Consider the following 22959-nt stretch of genomic DNA (forward strand, 5'->3'; position numbering starts at 1 on the left):
AAAGAGAGCAGAGTGTCTCGAAGCAATTAAAAAAATTACAGTTCGGAAGTGGGCCAATTAAAATGCCCCCAGCCCTGGAGGGTGGCAGCAGTGTTGGTGGGGAAGGAGGGACAGCCTTGACTGTCAGAATGTTGCAGCTTTTTGAGACAATAGTGTGCAGTTTCACACATGCTTATGCAAGTGTACAAATACACAGGCACACACATTCAAAATCCTGTTCTTGGTTTCGTCAAAGAAAAAACTTTCAAGCATAGTGAAAGAAGTCTGAAACATGGATTAAAATACTTGTCAGTTTACACATAAGTCCATAAAAGTTTTTTTTTATTGGCCAAACCTGCGCCGTTCATTGAGATTATCATTAGCCCAGAAACAGCTGGTGAAACTCTGACTATTCCGTCGGTATGTTTTGGTCTAACTTCAGCCTCAAATGAATGTCTGTCTGTGTCCCTATAACTATTGTGAACAGAACGTTGTCAGGTTTACTTTGTAAAACATGTAAATTAGTAATTGAATGTCATCTCAGCAGCTTATTAATGGCATTTTTCTGAAAGTGTCGGGCATGTGTTAGTACATTTCTCAGCAGTATTTTAGGATGTGGTTGTATTTCTGTCCTGATGTAACTTTTCCTTTGGGTGTATGAGTGTGCTTTTACACAGGTCCCTCATAGTATTCATCTGAAGTTTTTTCTGACACATGCTGTTAAAATATCATACCTTCGGCAATCAGCTCTTCTGTCCTTTTATTTGTCCGACCAAACCCTGAAACTCATGCAAACTTTGTCACCCTCCTTCTCTTGATCTTTCTACATCTATCTCTCAATCTCGTTTAACGTCTCTCTCCCTCATTCTGTCACACGTGCACACACGTACACACTTGGGCCTTGGTGTTGCTTTCCCCCATGGAGCAAAGTTGAACTTTACCATGGCCATCTGACCAGACTTCCTGAAACAACAAAGAACGAGAGAATGCTAATTGGAGTTACGGGTAGATGGGAGACTGGCTGTGCAGAGATAAGGGATCAATGTGATGCAAATAAAGCCAATTGTTTTCTTGCTGTGCAATTAGCAGGAAAGGAATTGCCGTGTGTTATTGCTGTGTGTGGTAGTTTACTAAAGCACTCATATTGTACTTGCACACTTACCTGGCCTTTTTGTTTTGGTGGGCTCTGGGATTATTCAAACCAGTTTGTGACTAAGGAAGTAAACAATACCTCCAAATAAAAAAAGATGTCTTTACAGAGACAACTACAGACTTTGAAACCAAAAAAGAAAAGGTACAGTTTAAATAAAACTGCATTTGGCGCAGGAGGAAAAAGGACAATCAAAATGTGGTTCTGAGCTGCAGTCGTTTTATCAGCCGACATGCTGCATGTGTTTGAAGTGGAAGATCACAGTTTCTTTAATCCATGGAGCATTCAAATAAGTTTTTCTCTCGGATTAAAAACACTAACAATAGCAGGCAGTTAAAAACAAACAGCTCCCAACAAATGGCGACGAAGCTGAGGCGCTCGGCTTATGGGTAAGCTCTACATACATCGTGGTCTGTTTCATTAGCTGAAATGTATTATTATTGTTTATCTATTGAGCTTCCTGATAAAAACGAGCCATGCTTCCTCTTTGGATTACAGAGTTAGAAAGGTTCAGGGGTGGCTTGCCAGTGTAATCCACAGAATTCTTTTCCAACAACAACAACCTCCGGAAGATGGGAGAAAAAGGAGAGTTTTCAACACCTGAACACCATGGCACATTTGATTAAAGAGGGCTAATTTCAGTATATCATCAAAGGGGAAAGGAGCGTGGGCTGTGTGTTTGTAAGAGACTTGTGCATTGCAAATTCGTGGCAGCTGTTTAAAGAAAAAAAATTCAGGAGTAATCTCATGCAACCCTAAATTAGGGACATGAAAATACTGGACAACGCATCCTCAAAGACTGGCATTCAAAGGCTTTTTATTCATTCCTGATGTAGGTGCTCACACATGACAAGTTGGATTGGAGAATAAACTTGACAGTAAGATGGCCTTAAATGTCACGTGCTGGCTGGTTCATTGTGATGACCCTAACCTGGCAGATGTTTTTGGTGCATTTATATGTACAGTAGTGCTAAATTAGGTGCATTATTAGCCAGATAATGCACTTACTTTGTATAGTTGTAGCTACATCGGGAAAAAAAAAAAAAAAAAAAAATTGCCTGCATCATGTAAACTTTCTGTAAGGTCGATTTTTTTAAAATACACATCTCTGGATTTAGAGGAGCGCTGAAAGCATAGTTTAAAGTTTTCCTCATCTAGATTTGCTATCCAAGATCCACACAAATGTTTAATAATGTTGTCCAGCTGTCAGAAATGCAATTCATAAGCAGTAGTAAATGTGAAATACACATCAGAAAGACGACGATGATAACCAGATGAGCCTGGGCTGGGTCAGGTCCAAGCAGATCAGCCAAGCCTCACATTCCACCAGGGGAAGATGGAGGGACGGGGAGGGTTGCAGCTATTTTGGCAGAGGGAATATTCGGAGATATAAGTGAAACGGTTGGCTCTTTTCATAATGAAATATTAAAAATTCACCGGGAATTGTCGCATTGGGTCCTTTTTTTAGTGGCTGACTATGAAAGCTATTGGTTACAATTCAGCAGTTATATATTTATGATGAAGGATTTTAAGAGAGCTTACCTAAAACTGTGTAGAACATTCCTTTGGGTTTTATTCAGACTAAGCTGTTAACAGACAGCTGTGACTCAAATTTACACTTTGAGCCCACAATCATTCATAACAGTCACCTCTGAAAAAAGCCCCCTACTGAACTTAAATGCCCCCCCCCAAAAAAAACAGGAAAATTTAAATGAAATTATGGGACCTGTCTCTCTCAACAGTCAGTGTGATGACATGCTTTCAGATCCTATTTGGAAGGGTTTGAATGTGATGAAATGTAAATGACCCGATGCACAGAGGCCCAAATGGGAAGCTAGATTCTACATGGGTCAAAGACAGGAAGACTATAGAACTGAGATAAACGGAGGGAGGAGGAGGGAGAGATTCTGATTTGAATCGTTTAACAGTGGACACACCGTGCCACTTGCATTATGGTGACTGTTGCATCAAGGGGCAACGCAAAGGGGCCCCTTTTTTTGCTATGCACCCCAGGGTTTTTGGTCTATTCTGAAGAAAGGAACCAACCAGATTTAAGACTGAGCTACTAACTCATGTTATGGAATCAGATAACAGATTTGTCAAGCAAAAATAACGTCAAAGTACCTAAAGTATTTGCAAAAATAATTTTAAGAAATTACATAGCTTGTGTTTTTAGAATTGCTTGAGAACCAATATGTATGTGGAAAAAATAGAAAATATAGTAGTATATTAAATATTAATAAGTTTGGTGTGGTACAAAGTATCTGATTCATGCCTGAAGCTCCTGTTTATGTCATGCACCTAACCATTTTATTGCCAGTCAGTGTCATTATATCTACAGGTACGGTACATTCATGGTTTCTGACATGCCTTACTCTATCAGTCTGGTGAAACACATACTCGGTTCGCTGGAAATCTCAAAGCAGCCTTTTAATAGCAATAATGCCTTCTTGTTGGCCAGGAAAAAAGGTCATACAATTGGATTTCCGAGCTCTGGAAATCCCTAGATATTTACCTCAAACGTGGTTTGCGCCTCGCCCTCTCAGCTCGCCTCTCATGCTGATTTGTCAACCATATATGGGATCAATTAATCTATTGAGTCTGAGCAGCATGGAAGATTTAAATTGTCCATACATACACCCCTGTGGCCACAAAGCCCATTCTGTCTATTTATAGTCCTCATCAGTTTGTACTGTGAGTGCTATAGACAAAAGCCTGTCAATTAAAAATAAATACCCCAGTCGTCTTTTTGGAGTCTCTGCCAGAAATGTGTAGCATTTACCCTGATTTTCAGTAGCTAGTTCTTATGTACAAGATAGTACAATTATTCCTCTTTATTACAAAATCAGAGAGGTCCCTCAATCTTACAAAGACTTTTATTTAACTAGGAAAATAGTTCGGTTTGCACCCAGTTTCTTCCTATCAGCATAAACTGCTTTGCATATTCAGTACTGTTTTCTTATGTATAAAGGAAGCTAGTAAGACCGTGTTGTTTCTTTCAATCTTGGAAGACAAGGGGAAGATAAAAAAGAAATCAGTGATTCTCGACTTATTCCTTTCTTTCCCCTAGAAACAGGCGAGTACTGCAGCAGGAGATTCATGTAGAAGTTTCCCCTGAAGCCAGTAAGTGCAAAGCTGTGTCAAAAATGACATGAATCTCCTGTTTCCATGTCATGCCATGCATGTGATGTGATGGGCGAATGAAGGCAGTTCCTGCAGAGAATAGTAGGGGGTCATTATTAAGCCTCTTAAATTAGTACCCCCTCCCACACAGCCCTTGCAATTTTCCAAGATCCACAACCACACGCACACCCACTGAACTCAACACATTAGAGTTGACAAAGAAAATCATTTCCAAAGTTTACTTGCAGCAAACTCATTTCATATGTGATTGAATTGTACCTGTATGGTATGACCCATTTAAACTTAAAGTCACACATGGACGCTTTGAGAACCTATTTGAGCATAACCATGCTGTTTGCTAGCTATAGACTGTACCAATTGCATGTCCTATGCAATGCAATTTACACGTCTCTCCACCACACTCACTTATATGGTTCAACTCACAAGAGCTACCATTTAGATCACTTATGGGGGAGGGGAGAGGGAGCACGGCACTGGTATAATACCATATGTATATACTGCAGTGGTATAGAGTGGGTAGCAACAGCAGCAGAAAGCTTAACCTCCATTACCCCTGGACACCATCCCCAGTGAAACACAAATGACACCATGACAAACCTGGCTTGTGCCCCGGCTGTGGAAATGGACTGCTTCTAGTGCTTCTCCTCCCATTTTGATGGGCAGGTCCCACCATTCCAGCACCTGCCTGGCCCATCTAAAAGCTCCTAATATCCCCAGATTAAAAAACACCTCAGCCCCAAGGTCAGCCCCTGAGGTAGCGGGTTCCTCTCCTCGAGAGGGCACACCTTTTTTTTTTTTTTTTTTTTTTGTTTTGGTTTTTTTTCTGCTCCTTTTGTCTGTTTTGTTCCACTCCCTTTCACTTGTTTTCTCTCTCGTCTGTGTCTGTCTTTGGATCTATGCATCACAGTCTTTCCCTCTTTCTGTCCTGCTATCGTGTATATGTATATTTACAAGAGTGAACATAACTGGTGTCTGGGGAAGGGTAAGGAGCAGTGGGGAAGGGAAGCCATTAGGGGAATAAAGAGAGGTGCTGCCTCACAACCGAGCTTCACAGGCCAGTGGAGCAAATCAAATTGGGTCTTGTTCTGCGGCAGGACACGCACACACACGCACTCACATGCTCTCTCTCTCTCTCTCTCTCTCGCACGCACGCACGCTCGCTCGCTCGCTCGCTCGCTCACGCACTCGCACGCGCACTCACACACACACACTCACACACGCACTTACACATTCACTCAGTGACAGTAGTGGAGGCACACAGCTGACAACCAGGCCTTTGGGACATAGCAGGGCTGGGCATGTCTGGGGCTGGCCCCACTAAGGGATCCAGTCATGACCCCCAACTCTCCTGAGCCACAGGTGAGCTCATACAGGAAGACGATGAGCAATGACGAAGTAAGACACAGCAAACAGCTTTGAAAATTAGTTAATGATGAATTAATATAGTCTTGTGGAGCAGTGTTTTTTTTTTTTTTTTTTTCCGTGTCATTTCACAGCTGCAATCAATTTCAAATTTATAGTAAATTCTATTAAAAAACCATTGCGTAAAAACTGTAAACACCCCATTATACTAGGTGCTGTCCAGCTGCCGTAAATACTAACCAAATCCGCAGCTGAAAATAGTTCCCAATATACACACTGTTTACTCCTGTTTGCATAACGTTTGCTTACATTTGTTTGGTTTTTGTCTCTTCATGGGATTTGTTAACATTAGTGTTAGTGCTAGAATAAAGTTTGAAATGAAAGGTAAACAAATAGACTGTCAAGAAACATACAGCAGAATATCATAAAAAACGTGTCATATATTGCTGATGACATCCCCCTGTGACAGTTTTTATGGCAAGTAGCAATATTCATCCACCCTCTCTGCACTAATACCTCATTTATAACTGCTCAAATCCTCTGTTCCCATAATGTTCTGAATGAGATTTAAGTTATTAGCAGGCTCGTAGCAAAGCTGAAGAATTGGCAGAAGACTCCAGGTAAAGGGCACTAAAGCTAATGAAAAATGAGATGGAGAGTCATTCCCAGGGCTTTAGTTTTATTAGAAATACATGGTAATAGCACCAAAACCTTAGTTAACATAATGTTCGCTGCCATCTATATGATACCAGTGCCTATGGGGCACTATTCATCCACAGAGGAAAAAAAGGGAGAAGTGTAAAAAAATACATGCAATGCTTACACTCATTCAGTTTCTCTAAAGGATTACAGCCACAAATCACTTTTGCTCAATTCATTACATGCCCGCAAAGAGGGGGCAGATGTGTGATGGATGGTTGTCTGTAAATGGACTTGTCGGTAATAGAAAAATGCACACGCTTTAATTAAAGAGGGCTGGACAAGTGGATCCAGAGTGGATTTGGGTGTCTCTCCACATCTGCACGGGCAGGGTCATATATCAGAGGGTTGTCGAGGCATAGGAGAGTAAGAACAAGCTGTATATGCTCATTCTGAGGGTTTATATGAAAAGAAAATTTTTATCATAGTACTTTTCAGTAATCACAAATACAAGGATATAAACTAAGTATAGGGAGAATTGAATGACATTGGTTTGAGTATAGAAATGCAGTTTAGGATTCCCTCCCTTTTATACACTGAACAACTGAATAAGAAAGCAGTGAAGAGTGCAGGCCATAGTGAAACAGTTTCACACTAATACAGATAAAGTCAAAAAATCCCATCTATATGTCAAAAGTTCTCTGTACACAGTAGTGTTTTCAGATATATTTAAAAAAAAAAAAAAAAGCTCTTGACACTCACATGCTAAAACAGTCCCTAAAGAAAATACTTAAATACATTTCTTTACTTCTTCAGTCAGAAATCACGAAACTGTTTATTACTCCCATTTGGTCCTGAAATGGCCACTGAGTATCCCACTTGTTTTTTGTAGTGTATTGCTGAATTATACGATAATTTTGTACTTTAAGGTACCATGTGAAGTTTCTTTTCTTTTGAGTGGGTCCACATTTGTTTGTTTTTCTTGCATGCACGCGAGGACTATCTTGTACACACATGAGCACACAGTCGACTGGATCTGCATGCGGAAAGCGATGATCATTCCAGTGATCATCGCTGGTGGTACTGCCTCAAAAAAAGAAGCAGAGAAGAAGTCTGCTAGTCAATATAAACATGGATGTAAACAATGAACATTCAAAATTTAAGGAAATGCATTCAGCATTTTTGTCAGGCCTCAAGGATACACACAGTTAATTTTGGCAAGAAACACTGAAAGCAAACAGAACGTTTGTTTGTTTACAGCGAAACTCCACAGGGTTACCGTTACTTAAACCATATTTCTGTGTGTTTAAAGTAGTAAATATTTAAAGTAGTAACATGGTAAGGTAAGACTAAAATACAAGAAAATCTATTTACATTCTCATCATGCCTGTTCTTCTTCTAGCCATCACTTAGTCCTTTGCATTCCACTCCAATGACACAAATCCTATGCAGCTACTTTTGTTTAAAGGCAGGCTATTAATGAAGAGCTCTTCTGCTTAATACATCCTTATTCTGTGATTAACGATGGTGCTTGAAGTAAGCACTGGTGTGAAAGGAGGCTGAGGCCCTTCAGTGTCCAAGCCTTTACAGCACCTCTGCCATCAATCACTTCTGGAGTCCAGTAAGTGCTGCTAACATTTATGAAATATTCATCAGCCATTCACTTTTGCTTTCCACCCACCCTAATCATTACATTTAGGCAGCATTGTGTCACCTCACCTCTTCAAAAAAAAAAAAAAAAAAAAGGCTACAATTATCTTGCGGAGGGGAGGTGAATTAGGGAATGCGTTCTTGCTTTTATGCCAGGTGTCCCATGGGTGGACATTTTCATTCTGGTATTAAAGTGTCAGTCAAAGGTCTTTCCTCTTGTGATGTGGTCATATGTTTTCTGTGGACAGTTTGTAATGTCTGCTTTAAATAACCAGCCATGTTGACAAATATATATTTTTAAATGATTTCATATGTACTACTTATGTTAAGATATAACATGTCTGGGTACAAATTGATGAATATAAAATAAAATTGATAGCATTTGAATTCATGCATGTTGCAGTTCATGTAAGGTTTCAGTGAACTGTCGCAGGCATGTGTGTATGGTTGCCATCAATGTATATGAGCATGCAACTTATTGCTGTTTACACCTGACCCCAGAACAAGCACACTAGAAGTATTACATAAAAAGTTGCACTCGAAGGAAACTAACTGGAATATCTTCTTTGACTCTTTTACAACTTTAATCAGTTTCTAATTTGACCCACTAACACAAACTCATTTCAGATCTTCTTTGACTCTTTTTACATCTTTAATCAGTTTCTAATTTGACCCACTAACACAAACTCATTTCAGATTTGGCTGTTAACCTCAGTCTTTTTTTCTTTCTATCTCTCTGTGGCTCACTTACCTATGATGGTGATTAATGTCATTATAATACAATGAGTATGATGTTCTCATCACTCATGTTCAACCAATCCAGGACCCAGCCGATGAAAGGTTGCGATATTCATCACCATCCACTGACTGCAGTCAAACACATGTCTCAGTTCACAATAGCAAAGGGAAATTCCACCTTACTCTTCACCCATTTGCAATTCTTATTGCTGTGAGAAAGTTAATCTATCCCCAGCAATAACTCATTGGATGTTACAGCTTAAGCGAAGATGTCCTCAGTTGCCCGTCTTGCATTTTAAACAGGGGGCAAAGAGCCTTGGTACAATTTTCCAAACACAACTGAGCTAACACTGATTTATTACTCCAGTTTATATAACTCATATTAGGAATTCATGGACCTGGCAAAAGGGATTAGAGCGTTTATTTCAGGCAGGGAGATGATCCTGTCATTAATGGTCGATACTTTCATCATCGTTTAAACCAGAGGAATTTGCCCGGTGACGAATCGTGGCGGACATAGCTATCAGGGTTGTGCAGCTGTACTCGTTATCTGCCGACGACCCGCTCTGCTCGGTGAACGTGGACCCGCGCCCATCAAACTTGGATTAGGCTGTCAATCAAGCGTCGGCCGAGTATATTGTGTTACAATTTCTCCCAAATGTCACCAAGATCGGAGTAATTTCTTGGCTAATTGCATCTCGTCTCCCTTTAATGCTGCACGTTTAATGGTTTTGTTACATTGCGTGACAAGATGGTGTTTCTCTCATATTGGCACGGTGATGAGCAGAAAGAGGGCTCCGCTTTTGTTTAGAGAAGGAAGTGAGAGAATAAATGACTGTTAAAGTTCAGAGGGCGTATTTCTGAAATGGCAGCAAACAAAGAGAAGAAAGTGAGAAATGATCCCTATCTTGCCATAGCGTGACATCAATTACACAAAATTCTCATTAGAAAAGGGTTCCTCTGTAAGTCTGCTAGCTTTGCCAGGGTTGTTTTATTCTGGAAGTGGCAGCATGTTATGTTGAAGATCTGTGTCAAAGCCGGCTCAGAGCAATACCGAGGATTTTCTCTCCTCTGACACCTACTTTTTTACATGCCGCTGACTTAGTTTAAACATGACAAATACAATTTCAAGCATTTTACTATGTCCGTGTATTTCGCTAAAGCTAACAATAGTGGCCACAATACATCCATTAACTCTCTCCTCTGAGAAATCTCTGCTAGGGGAAATACTATTAACCACGTTAAATAAAATACTGAAATACTAATTCCACTGCACATCATCAGAGGGATTACATTCACAATACATGTCAAGTTATGTTGGAGGAAGTGGCACAAATAATTACAAAAACTCTGTTTCTCAAATTCCTAAACATGCCCAAGGGCTGATTCATTATGGTACCATTATGAGGGTGGCTCTGTGTTGCAGTGTAGGCAATATGGAGGTGCCATGTGCAAAATAAAGGCCACATAACAGAAAGTCTGTCTTACTTCTGGCGTGCCTGATACAAGCCAATATGAACTAGAAACATTAGCTTTCATTTTTTTCAGCTATGTAGTTATAGGCTATGTGTCACACCTTTTTTTTTTTTTTTTTTTTTTTATAGTGCTGTTATTCTTTCTCATGTTGGTTTCACTGAGAAAACAACATACAAATATGACGCTGAATGTGATTTACTGTGTGCCTGTGCCATCTTAACACTACTTAAAAAGATTGTCCACGGTATAATTTCATAAAACCAAACCACTGCAAGGACAAAGTGGCCGAGGAGACAATGAAACACACTTACCATTACACTGCGGCACCATTTATTATTGGATGGACAAATTAAAGAATTTCCATTAAAACATTCAAAAAATTTACATCTACGAATACAAACTATAAATATCAAAGGGAAAAGAAATAATGGAGCAACAATAACAAACACTTAACTGCTTTCCATTAGTGCGCTTAACCTCCTCTTCATGGTGAGCAATCCCACTTTACATCTCCTGTGGCTAAATGTGTGTCTCTAATTCACAAATGAGGGGACATTTTGAGTGGCCCTCTGTCTCCCCGATGAGCAAATGCTGCAATTAACTTTTCCTCCTCTTTTCTAGGAGGAGAAGGTGTTTTAAAGTCATTAGCCTACAGTCAACAGCATCTTCTGGCTACTGCTAAATTTAAGACTTTTTTTTTTTCCCATGGAACTTAATATTACAGTTGAAGATAATAGCCCATTTATGCTGTATTATTCATGGATGATTTAATGGAAAAATCTAAAGGAAGCATTAGACATTATTACTGTCATCCGTTGAAATGCATATGCAACTTTAGACAACTTTCTGTCCAAAACAACTTTATGCTATAACATGCACCATTACTTCTTTCCCTTTTAACAGACAGCTATTTTAATGCAACTACAACATACTAAGAGTTAGTATCAATGACTGTGTGAATGAAAGGTGAAATGAATCTCAGGTGTACACAAGGTGTGTAGGTGAGGCCCTTGATAGGGGTTCATGGTCAAAATAGCAGTAATAAGCAACATCATGTGCTCTTGGTGTTACCGCTGACATGGTACTCTGGCAAATAATAAGCATATGTCAGGATTAAACCGATTTAGTCCTGTAATGATCTCATTGTATCCACATGTGCATCGTGTGTGTGTGTGTGTGTGTGAGTGAGAGAGAGGGAGAGAGAGAGAGCGAGAGAGAGAGAGCAAGCACTTGGCTATGATGCCTATGGATGTGTATGTGTGTGCATCATTCCAACAAGAGCTGGTTGCATCTATGAGCAAAATGGCTGCATAATTGGCGATGCCCATGACACTGTGCTCTCTGTGGGTGTGTTTTTCTGCATGTTGCCCAGACTCTAATTACTGGGGTTGAAGCGGGGAGGTAAGGCAGGCGATGAGGAGAAGGCGCCTGTGCCGCCTGATTCTGTCAACGGAAGGGTTGTTCTGTCTGCGGCACAGCCAGGCAGCCCAGAATCCCTGGAGTGAGTTTGGAAGAGACCCAGGGACTGGTCATATCAACAAATCTTAATCAAAAGCCTGAAATTGTCAGCTGTCATACACTTTTTGTGATCTTTGATACCTTGCCCCTCCCCTGACCCGGACCGCCAAATAATACCTAGCTACACATGCGCTCACGCAGACACACTTTCACAGAAAAGCACAGAAACTGAGCATACACACATTTTCACACGGCTTACACACGCACTTGCGTACTCTCATACGCTCACTCCAACACAGCACACATGTTTTTTTCACAATGAAGACACATGCTAGTTTGTGCACACACATACACACATATACAAGACACAACCAGCAGTATCCTCTTTTGAAAAATTGTAGACAGGCAGTCCAGTTCAATGTAATGTATTACTTATAATGGTACTTTAGGCTAAACTTAAAAAACTGGGTATCTAGGTGTAATCCTGGTAAAAATACAAATTTTTTTTCTGCTTAATGAAATAAAAATGAGCTTTTGTAATAGTCGTACTGCTATTAATGTGGCACCATAACACCAGTGCTACATTCACTGCAATTTGTCTTCTGACTTTGGACTGTAACACAGTTATACTGCAGGATTTTGGATAAACCTTTTAGTATAATGAATGAAAGCAGCACTTGTACATTCCAAAACGATGTGCTCCAGCTTAATAGGAGCACATTTTGGTTTACTGAGTCAGGTCAGTGGCAAACAATGCCATTTTATTTTGCCCCAAGTCTCCTTTCAGACAATCTTAAACTTGTGCTTCAGTTCAGGAGAGGATGGAAAGGCTATGGTGGCTTTGATCGACCAACTGTAACTAAGAAGCTTTGAGGGGGTTTAAAGGTCCTATAATGTATAAAATGGACGGATCAAGAGCAAGCAGAAATTTGACGGTTCAGAGACAGGTTAAAAGTAAGAGCATTCCCATACAATATATATCCAGTTAGTGCATATTAGGGGATGACGGATGACAAAAGTGGAATCTAAGGGCTGATTAGCACTGTAGTTAAACCTTCACATGAGCACAGGGTGAATACAGCTCCGTACTCTGTACTTCTTTCTTTGAAGGGCAAGATGGAGGCCTGTTTATGACTTAAGCCAAAATAAAAGTTAAAAAACAAAGCCATCTAGCAGACTGCCACTTTAAACTAGGAAAAGGAAAAGATTTGTGAATGTGATGCTTAACTATGCCCTAGATCTTAACTAAATCACCAAACAGCATGCATCGCTGGGAGAAGTGTGAATGTGTGAAAGAGTGTGATAAGTGCAAGTATAGCTTACCAATCTGATTTAGATTTTAATTAACATTTTTCCAAATTACTGAAGATCTTTTGTCACACTATGATTGAAAAAAGAAATTGTTTCTTGATTAGAAAGCATGCATGAGTAAGTAATTGTTAAGAAAAATCAAACAAAAGAATGTTATTAGTGTTGAAACGACTATCATCACTTAACTGACAGTTCATTGATTAAAAAAACAATACTGAAAAACATTTTTCTTTTGTTAATAAGGACACATCAACAGAGGCCCTGCCCTCAGTAATGAAACGGGCTTGGACCGCTAATGATAACTGTTATTTATTCCACTGCTACTCGGGTTTATTTGGGCCAATGTGGCACCATGAACCTCTCTCACTTTGGTAATTAAGCAAGTTGATACTGCAGGATGCTTACCTGCAATTATGCAATTTTAATGAGCAGCAGCGGGTGGAATAAGAGCAAGGCGAGGTCAGCCAGAGGCAGGCAAGCATTGGTGTTTTAATGGACACTTATATGCTGTTAATTTAGCTCCCCGTAATGGAGAAGCCTGCTTGTAGGAAACATCTACAGTTCTAGGCATGGTAAGTCACGGGTGAGATGCTGAGGGGCTTTTTGAGGGAAAGATGAAAATGCTTAAACTATTCAGAGACTTCTCCTGCTGCCCAGAGGAGGATCTCCACATCTTCTGCTTGTTATCGGAGGCAGCCTTGGCATGTTTTCAGCCCTCAAGACTGTTAATGGGTTTAGGCAAAGGTTTGGCAGGCTCTCACCTGTTCTCGCTTGCAAAATGTGTCAGTGTCAGGCTCACTGCTGGATTTTTACAGACTAGAACCAAGGTCTGAAAGGAGGAGAAAAATTAAGTTAAGAATGTATAATATAGTATAGTGTATATAAGGGCTGTGCGATAAGACGATATACTGTATATTGTATGACGATAGAAAAACGTCTCGTTTCATATTATGCTCTATCGCTTACTTTGTTATGTCGCAAATCACAATCTTTATGGCAATATTTTTTGTCATTTGGACAGCGCTTTATGTTCTTCCACATGGCACAGATGCAGGCAGGAAATTAGCATGAAGGCAACACAAACAAATATGGAGGAGAGTGAACGTGACTCAGAGCGAGGTAACAGGTGAAGGACTCTGATCAGCCAAGACAAAACAAAGAGCTTGTGCCTAAAATTTGGGCTACGTCTATCACATGGATCGGGTTTGGGTATGACAAGTCTGAAAACTACTCTGCAAATTATGCCATAAACCGGTCCGCACAACAGACTCAAAGACCACTAACCTCTTTTACCAACACAAGAATCATATCAAACAGTACGGAGAGAGTCTACGGATGAGAGCCACAAAAGTACAGTCGAGTGCTCAAAACAAACCCCAAACCGGGAAAAAATAATCGAATGTGCGTTAATACCCTTTATTTGTTGACTTCAAAATGTAAAAAGAAATAAACCTTTCCATGTGGTCATTTTATAAAAAGTGTTAATTCATTGAATATACTGAAAATGTGCTATATTGTGTTATGTATCGTTATTTTATGAAATGACCTATGCTGGAATAGGAGATTTTGACATCATATCCCTCACATTGCAGAGCCATGGTATATATAAGTTTAAAGTTTTTACAGTTTTTGTAAAATAATAGAAAAAATAAGCAAGAAAAACATGAATTCGTGTGCGTATTTATTTTTGGATGTTAACAAAGGGTGCTAGTTAATTAACTAGTCTAGTTAATCCAAAAGAGCGTACATTATGTTTTTCATGGCTCCTCCCCCGCTTCAACACGCAGATCTGCTGGTTGTCTCTCACCCTTTGCATGGATCATAAATCACCTGTGCGGCTGTGTAAGCACACACACAGCGGTGCTACAGTATGCAGGTTATTATAACTCCTGCGCTGGTCTCGGCAAAGGTGGTGTGATAACAGTCATTAGCTTTGCCGTGGGAGGAAACTGAGTCTTATTAGAGGAGCGTGGAGATTCATTGGAAAAACAAGCACTTTCATTAACAGGTGTGAAGCTATGCAAATACATAAACACACTGTGGTAGCCCACTGTCCTCACACCTGCATGTGAAAAACAGCTGCTTATTAGCACAACAACCCTGCAATTAGTTTAGAAGAATCAGATTCAATTAAAATCTACCAGAATCTACTGTATGTGTAAAATGTCCAGATGCATGTGGACATGCGTGAATGTTAAAAGGAAAATAAAGCTGTAAAATTGCACAAAATTGGATATAAGTACATAGCAGTGCTGCAGTAATGCTGATGTTTCTGTGGGTACTTAAACCAACTAGGAGCAAATTGAATGGTTGTTCTTTAATGTTCTTTCTCTTTAAGAAAATAAGATATGAACTAAAATGGACTAAAACGTCATATCAATAGTACACTTTGTGTTCAGTGAGGCATTTAATGAACGTCTGAATTAGTTTCAGTGCTGGTGTTTAATTTGTTGTAATTTTATTTTTTCAAAGTGAGCTTAAACTGCAAAAATACCTCAAAATTATAATGATCCTAACATTTAACACAATAAGCGGGATGTAGTTAATGTGATGCATTTTCTATTCAAGCCTTTTGTTATGATTTTTCCATTTTTGAGACTGTTTATGCCGCTGTTTATTCTTTTCCACATCTTTTTTTTTTTTTTTTTAATGAAACCAGCACAACTACATGGCAGTAGCAGTGAGGTCTGGAATCAGATGGATCAGAAGACACTTTCCTGTGTGACACATTTAATGCATAACATGCTTCCAGTGAGAGCTCTTGAATGGGTAGATTTTTGAAATGTGCCAGAGTGGCTCCCCACTGAGCAGTAAGCTAGGTCTTTGATGTATCGCGCTGTAATGTGGTTGTTATCCATAATCGGCTTGAATTCAGGAGGGCTACAGCTGAAAGAGAGGTACAGTGGTAACATGTTCCTATGGTACATTCAAATGTGACTGTCTGCCCATTAAAAATACGCAACCCTTGCCCGCCCGTGACCAGAACTAAACACCCTGAAAGCTGCTATCGCCTAAGCACCCGAAATATGCATTCACAAAAACACTGTAAGATTTAGTGAAAGCCAAAATACTGATGTTTTTATAGTTTCCGTCAGGATAACATATAATATTAGTAACAGAACAGTGTATATCATTTAAATCCCGTGAACCCGTGAGATGATGCTTAAATGGAGTTTCTTGATGCTTATGCAAATTCCCTGTTTCTGCACGTTTGTGATACCGTAAGTTTAAACAAGAAATTATCCTGACGCCATCACATTAAGCTGCAATATGAAAGGTGGGAGGCAGACAAGAGTTTGTGATATGTATCAGTGTAGGGCTGGCAAGGAGCATGGAGATGATATTTTGCATTGCATGAATAACAATCAACAGTTGAAGGAACAAAGAAGTGTTTTGAAATATGAACCCTATTATGCACTAAAATGAGACCCCTAGTAATGGTGTTTTAATGTTGCACCACGAAGCAGTGAATTTTTCTGAAAAACAACAAAGGAATTGTCTTGGACCATAGAAATCTTAACATACAATAATCCAGGAGTTGTTTTGCTGTAATACGTTTACCAAATAATATGGTTTCTCTCTAACATCAAAAGCTTTAACACTGCTCCAAATTTGCACTCTTCCACACAGTTCATCAGGTACTAATCTACATTACCTGTAATGCTTACAGTGCAATAAAGACAATTTGGAGGTGCTGTTAGAGCTCCTAAAACAGTATGATAGCCTGCCTAGTAAAAAATAAAGTTAAGCACCCAGGTTATGATTGTTGCTCTAGAGATTTACAATATTATTACCATCTGTTCTTAGGGTTTTAATTCAACAGTGATAATTTGCTTATGCAGGCCTCCACTGATTACATTTCTTTGTTGCACCAACAGTTTTTAATATAGTGTGAATTACCCACTGTGCTTGTTTATACCACCCGAACAGGACTGAAAATCAGCATCGAGCCTAGTTGAAATTAAATATGGTAGAGAAACCAGTGAGACAGATAGACTTAGAGAGAGGTCTGGTGAAGACACACAGCCAGAGTGAGGGAGATGGATGAGGTTGTGGGCGTGTTTTTTTTTTTTGTTTTTTTGGACCGAGTGTTTGTAAAAGAGAGTAATCAAACTGCAAAGAAGACCAAAATATAATATTGAATGCAGCTGACTCTCTGACATTAGCTAGACTATAATAGTTAGGTTTGAGAGGCCATCCTCATTGAGGCTCGCAAGACTGAATGGAAGTGTACTAGTTATGTATCATTACAGGGGGAAGAGCTGTCCACTTCCTGCTGGGAAGAGATGCCCTCCGCTTTCACACTAAGCTGAGTAGTTCACAAAATAACAGCATACCAAGCGTGTGTCCCCCTCTCTTTGAGAGAGGGCTCATATGAAGAGCCTTTGGAAAAGGATACGCCTCCATTTAAACTTAAAAGCGGGCATCTAATTCACAGCTTAGAAGAGGGAAATCATAATAGCACATAGTTAAAGGATCGCAGAGGAGGAAAAGGTGTCAACAGTATGTAAAAATGCACAATTACAATGGTAAAACATGTAATTTGATATTTTTTGACCAAGAAAGGGCAGAGATGCAGGATTTTAAATTAAATTATGAGAAAAAACATTGTTTTTAAAAAAAAAGAAATTTGTTCTCTTTTGACTGTGCGTGAGCAGGCACAAGGTTACACTACGCATCATCAATCTGTATTGTGAAGAGCTCCTGAGGTTTTTTTCATCAAGGTCTTATCCACTTCAGAGGTTCAACAGATTAGCGATCCACTGGGGTGCAATGGCTTTTCAGCGCTGTGCTTTACGTCCAATTTGAAGTGTCTAAGAGCATTCTTGTCATTAGTGTTTACTCGAGACTGTTTTTTAGAGAGCCCAGACTGAGTGTGACATTAAAGACAAATAAAACCACATCAGCTGTGTTGATCATTTCGAAGCCTCAGGAGAAACAGGCCCAACATTTTATCTTGGCAGACAGCAGTTTCAGAGGTTATAGATAGGCCAGCTTGCCGACGCTATTATTTACCAATGGAGAAGACTGTCAGCCCTCCTATATACCTCTTTGCTTTTCTCTCTGTATTGTTTGCTCCCTGCCTTTGTGAAAGGAGGCACTTTATGGAGGTGAGCGGTGAGAGAAAATATTTCTATCTTGCCAACAATGGATCAATGGAGATGTGTTTACCTGTCTAGGGGAACAATGTTCACTCCATAATAATGGAAATTAAACAGCTTGTTGACTGAGTGCTTTTGTTCTGGTCACTTGTCAATCCTTAAACCGCTGCTGGCCAGTGGAGGGACACACCCTGCCGCCGTTGGTGTCAGGCTGTAGGCTGAGCTGGTCACGGATGTCCCTCCCTCCTCTTGCTGGACAAAAAAGGACATGTTTTGTCAATGAGATTCTCAGCAATTAAACTGAAAGGGGTCATTTTAAGTGCAAACTCTGAAGCCCCTTAGGTTTAAGTGGTAGATTGGGAGATGCTGGCCTATGCACACACAGCCTGATTAGTCTGAGTATGCAGACTTGTTCAAGTTTCTGAAAGGAGAGCTCAGTCGGCACAGAATGTATATTTAAACAAGACGGCTCTTTTCTTTAGATTACAACTTTTGATTAATGGTGCTAGGATGATGATGAAACCATTAAGATTTCAGTATCCACCAGTTATACCTCACATAAACTCAGTGTTAAGCTGTAGGGAAAGTATTAATATGTTGCCAGAATCATGATCAATGACAGATACCTGCTGAATATTAGTGCAGTCAGCTAAATCCTCCAACCCCTCTAGTGAGACAGAGCTCAGAATGAACCATCCCTTTGTTTTTAATCATGACTTCTTGCCTTCTTCATAATCCAAACCGCTCTTCGCTGTGTAATAAGTGTCTCTCATGTGGAGCGGATTTTTAGCTCATACCTCAATAAAACAGAAACCCATGGTCATTTTGTGGCTGTTGGGCTACTTTGGGGAATGCAGAGTCTGGCTTTCTTACTCGTGGCAAAGTGGGAGCAGCAGAATGAAAAGGCTGGGTTTGTTTTACATAAAGGCTGCAGCCATCAGGACTCAGCAGGACAGGCGGAGAGTGGCTCTCTGGGCCCGATAAATCATGACCTGCATTCATTCATTCAGCACATTCAGACCCAGACACACATTTCTCTCCCAGCCAGCTCTGCTGACTCATCATTTCTGCTCCTGTTTAATATGTGACCTTATGCTAGGATTTTAGTTTCCCTGTTCAGGTGGAGAATAAGTGAGATAGCTGACAACAGAACAGTGAGAGGCTAGTTTTGGATTCGCTATACTTGGAGCGAGAAAACACAAGCTTTCTTTAATTTCATTTGAAAAAGACAAACTACACATTTAAAGTAATGTGTATCACAAATGCACATAAACTACTGGTGTATATTTTCCCTTTCTTTCAGGTGAATGCATGGCGCCCTTTAGGTTTAATGGAATTCATAGTAGTGAGTGACAGGGTTTGAATAGGCTGGAGAAAATGGGGAGGTAAAAGGGGCATTAGGAGTAGCTTAAGAGGTGGGGGTTGGCTAAGGACTGACACCATCTTCTGCCTGAGACACCAGCTCGCACGCACACACACACACACACACACACACACACACACACACACACACACACACACACACACACACACACACACACACACACTCTCAATAAAGGGTCAAGGTACAATAATTTGAATACATCTGTGGTGTGTGTGCATGCGCGTGCGTGTATATGCATGTAATGTGCAAAAAACCCTTTTCACTCTTTGTTTCAATGACTGAAAAGATCTGCAAAACTAAAGAAGCTATTTCAGCTACTGGTTACTCACACACAATTGGCATCGGCACAATTTGGTTTGACTACTGAAAAGAAAAAGAAAAACTTGAAAAAAATTCCGTGTAAAATAAAACTGAAAAACATTATCGTTGAAGTTGTTCAAGTAACAGCTTAAGAGCACGCTACTTTCCTTTCCCCTAGATGGAACATGGGTACAGCGGTCAGGGCAGAGGCTAGCGACGTTAATTGTTTGTTGGTTTAATGCTTCCTAGGCGTTGTACTTTCCATACAACCTTGGCTAATTATGTCCTTCGACTGTAGGCAGAGCTGATTACCACATGACAACCAGACTTATACTTACTCAGTTGTCAAGAGCATTCTGTAATGGCAGAGAACTCGCCTTTGTCTGACTTTGGCCAGAGATAATTGTGTCTTGTGCCAAAGAAGTTACCTCCACAGCATCCTTAGCAAATTAACGATGCCAGTGCAACAGGCGGAGGGACAAATAAGAAAAACGCAGCAGTCAGTATTTTCTGGCAGGTGTTGCTTTTAAAAAAGCAAACATTTCCTTGGAGGGAGGCAGTAACCAAGGCTGGGTCTCAAATAAACATGTTACATTTTACGTGCTAGTGTTTAGGACTGGCAGACGTCTGGATTCCTCACACACTAAACAGACAGCAGTCTGTGATAAGCCAAGGCTTCCATTGTTATTAATTTGTTATTTCTCTTTTGTTTGGTTACTGGCTGGATTAACGTGTTGAACACACAGTCCAAATTCCACTGTAAACATTTGCAATTAATCTTCTCACCAGCTCTCTCCCCTCAAATGACTGTTTTACATAAAGCTGATCAAATTAAGTTGTTTGCAGTGGCCAGATTCTGATGTCACTTTGTCTGGAAATGCTGCAACATTCATTTACTCGTAGATGGATGTGCATTTTTTTGTTACAGTAACTAACCATCATCAGCATGAGTGTTTTTTTTTTTGTTTTTTTTCTTCTCCTCTTGCATGTCTCATGTGTAGCCGACATTCTCAGTGGGAGCTCTGAACCAGAATGCATGTGCAAACCAGCAAACAGCCAGTGCGATTTATATTAGAGTAATCCTTTAATTGCTTCATGGCAAAATGTCTATAACATATTAAGTAATCCAATACAGCCAGTTAATGGAAAGGCGAGGAGAGATATCATGTTTTGCATAAGATCTTTAAAGCCATTGCTTCACAACGTGGTCTGCTTCTCTCGTTTTGATCACATTGACATATTCACATCCAAGGTAATCCCTTATCTATTTTGGGGCTAGCACTGATGATGATGAGACTCTCGGAGAAGCCTAGTGCATGTTACTATACAAAACCACTGTTACAATCACATCATGTTTTAAGAAAATACCACTTTTGTTGGACTGGGTAGATCAGTATAAATAATACAATAATTCCTTGATAAAGACCAGAGCTATGTAAACAACCAGTTACTATAATGCATTTAACTGCAAATCATCAAATTTAGAAAAACCAATGAGCATCAAATATTTCTCCTGTTTTTTCTAAATAAAATTTGACATGTATTTTTAAATGATTACGTTGAAATATTGCTGATCAGTCAAGTGTACACTTTATTTCACACTAGATCCTGATTCATAATCTAGCATCTGACATGGATCAGGTCAGAACTAATTTTGTAAATAAATGTGATTATGGTGACAACTCAGTGCATACGGTCAATGTTTCACAAAAAAAAACTATCATCAATATTTTTTTAAATCCCTATAGAAATCTGTCAGACATCACTTGCAGGCCCATTGTGATGGCCTGAGGGACACTAAGAATACATGAAGTACCCTGTTGACTAATGCCTGGAGTAGTATCTTCACTGAGCAGCCATTTTTCTGAGGATGACTGACAAAAACAAGGAATCTATGGGTGGAGTGTCTAAAAAAGCATCTGACCTGCATCTGCATAGCGACATCCTGTCATGTTAGAATGAAAGTTTTGACAATATTCAAAGAGGACATGATGGAAAGCAGTAAACCATGCATGCTGTTTGAAGATGTGTAATGCTCTCCTGGGAGAAGGCTGTCTTAGTGGTGGACCTTTCTTTGCTAACATCATTCAGAAGGACTTAAATTGGCCTGAATGTTTTGGAATCATCAGCTTTTCAATTGTATGCGTATGTGGTGCATAATGAGTTCCAGTTAAAGTGTTCTTTCTTCACTTAACATAGAAAGCTGTTTCTCTTTTTGCATCAAGGGAGGATGAATAGTGTAGTGGAGTAGGTATTCTTACTATTTATATGAGCATATTTATAAATGCATCAGTGTAGTTATATGCTAAAATATCTATAACTGAAATTCCATCAGGGAGATATACCCATGTTTGCTGAATTTAAAAGTGAACATTTAAGCGCAAAGGCATGTTTGATCAAGGCTTTAAACAAAACCAGAATAGAGAGGGCTGACAATGAACATTGTGACAGCAGTGGCTTGTTGACAACATTTGACTGTTGGCACATAAACCATCCATTGTCAAGGCCAACACGCGGCCATCGGCTGCACTGATCACCATGTGAAAAAAGCTTAGAGCGAAGGTCCAGCTAAAATTTTCTCTTCAATGGAAGTCCTCCTGTCCTGCTCCTCCGCAAGACATGGGGGTCCCAGAGGTCACAGCTACAGGCACCCTGATCGAAAGCTAAGGTCAGTAGGGCTGACTTAGGTTTATACCCCAACAAAAGGTTGTGAGCGCAGAGAGTCAGATTCAGGGCTCAGATGGATTACTAAAAAAGAGCTCCCTCCGTTTGTTGTTTGGTGTCTAATCCTCTGGGAACAGAAAATGGTCAATGTAGCCCTCTATACAGAAAAGAAGCAAATAAGTATGGCATGCAGCTGAGGCAGAAGTGATATATATGGGAATCAAACCTGTCAAATAATCTGCAGGCGTTAAGATACTTGGGCTGGGTTAATACTTGGTGCGAGGGGTAAACGACAGATGGATTTCAACCACTGATAGCACCACTGCAACACTAGACAAATGCACTTGATTAGTCAGTATTGTGCTTTAATTATATTCCACACACTAACCCTGTTTCCCTGTTTACATTTTTCATTTACTTTGTAATATAGAGTGATGGTGAGCCACAGTGAGGACATACTGAGTTACATCCGGGTAACTTCTATTTTGCCTTGTCTCATTACTAAAAAGGAGACAATGACTGAGCCTTTATTCAGTTTGCTTAATGTTGTCTTCTCTATCTACAGTCTCTCCTGGCATCAGAAATTTGTACCAGAAAACACA

Source organism: Xiphias gladius, chromosome 10, assembly GCF_016859285.1.
Source record: "Xiphias gladius isolate SHS-SW01 ecotype Sanya breed wild chromosome 10, ASM1685928v1, whole genome shotgun sequence".
NCBI lineage: Eukaryota > Metazoa > Chordata > Actinopteri > Istiophoriformes > Xiphiidae > Xiphias > Xiphias gladius.